Source organism: Galeopterus variegatus, unplaced genomic scaffold, assembly GCF_000696425.1.
Source record: "Galeopterus variegatus unplaced genomic scaffold, G_variegatus-3.0.2 Scaffold7687, whole genome shotgun sequence".
Classification (NCBI taxonomy): Eukaryota; Metazoa; Chordata; class Mammalia; order Dermoptera; family Cynocephalidae; genus Galeopterus; species Galeopterus variegatus.
Window position 1 is genome coordinate 8,617 of NW_007733798.1, and position 1,572 is coordinate 10,188.

A 1,572-nucleotide genomic window follows, 5' to 3' on the forward strand; every position below is an offset into this window, starting at 1 on the left:
TTAAACTTCATTACATCCAAATAAGGTCACATTCTGAGGTACCTGGGAGATAGGACTCTAAAATGTGAATTTTTGGGGGGAGAGGGGTCATAATTCAACCCATAACACTTGGCTTGATTTAAAAATGGTGAGGTGAAGATTTAAAAATTCTTGAGGTGAAGCTCAGAGAGGAAATGAGGAGAGATCGAGACACAGAAATATATTCATCGTAGAAACTAAACAAACTGATGCAGCCTTTTCCTCTGGGCAGGGGTCATGTCAGCATCTAAAACAAGAGCAGCCACATGTGGGGGAAAAATCAAAAACACTTTGGGGTTTTTGGAAAGATGTGTAGTGAATTAAGTGGTACTTGGTGTTTAATTACAAGGATGTTTGTGCTTTCAGAAGGAGTGGAAATTTACTGGTAGTGTGACCTCAGGCAAGTCTCTTAACTTCTTTGACCTTCACCTCCTGATTTTCAATCTTTCAGAGGTAGATTATAACAGTACCTGCTTCATATGGCTCTTCTGAGAAATCAGTAAGATAATTGATGCAAAAGTCTCAGCACTGTGCGTGATGAATTGTTTTCGGTAAATGTTAGAAGCCTTTGTGTTGTGATCCTGGCTGGACACAGGTTCAGGATGTGGAGAGAGTTCTGTGTTTTCTGAGCTGTGGTGGATGAGACAAAGGCACCACCAGATGCAGGGCCAGCAGCCCTGACTCTGCCTCCTGTGTGGGGGCCCTGTTCCGCGGTTAAGGCAGGTGGTGGTGGCAATGTCTGCTAGGTGAGGTGCATTTTGGGGACCGAGGTCGTCTTTTCCAAACTCCTCCTTTTTTTTTNACGGGGGCAACACTGAGGGTTGCGATCCATTGCCGGAAACGGAAAAAGACAAAAGACAAAAGACAAAAAAAAAAAAAAAGATCTGCCTATCACTTAGCTTTTAGCAAGGTGCGGGGCGGGGGGGCAAATCAGTGCACGCATGTTGTTATTACCTGTAGGTTTGGAGATCTGAGACCTAGAAATTCCCTGTCCTTACATAAATGAGGAAATGAGGAGTGTCTAAAAATGTCTTAAAGCCTCTTGGAGGCATTGGAACTCAGCAGGAGAATCAATCAAGCTTCGAGTGGGCCCCCTGGGATGCTGAGGGCACTGCATGTTCAGTAACTGAGTAATGTCCCCTGTGAGGCCACCCCAGGATGGCAGTGCCTTACTCAGTCAAAGCCAGCATTCCTTGGTGTTTTAGTTTGCTAGGGCTGCCCTAGCAAAATACCACAGACTGTGTGGCTGAAACAACAGAAATTTATTGACTCATAGTTCTGGAGGCTGAAAGTCCAAAATCAAGTGTCAGCAGGGTTGGTTCCTTCTCAGGGCTGTGAAGAGAGGATCTCTTCCAGGCCTCTCTCCTTGGCTTGCAGATGGGCATATTTGCATTCACCTCATGTTCTTCCTGTATATATGAGTCTGTTCCCAAATTTCCCTCTTTTTAAGGATACCAGTCACATTGAATTAGGCCCCACCTAAATGAATTTGTTTAAACTTCATTACATCCAAATAAGGTCACATTCTGAGGTACCTGGGAGATAGGACTCTAA

At 44.5% G+C, this 1,572-nt stretch overlaps 1 protein-coding gene across 1 annotated transcript in view; it reads left to right on the plus strand.

The window, feature by feature from the left end:
• Window positions 1-1,572, plus strand: part of CDH17 (cadherin 17, LI cadherin (liver-intestine)) — an 81,226-nt gene that overhangs the window by 6,627 nt on the left and 73,027 nt on the right. The window lies entirely within an intron of this gene.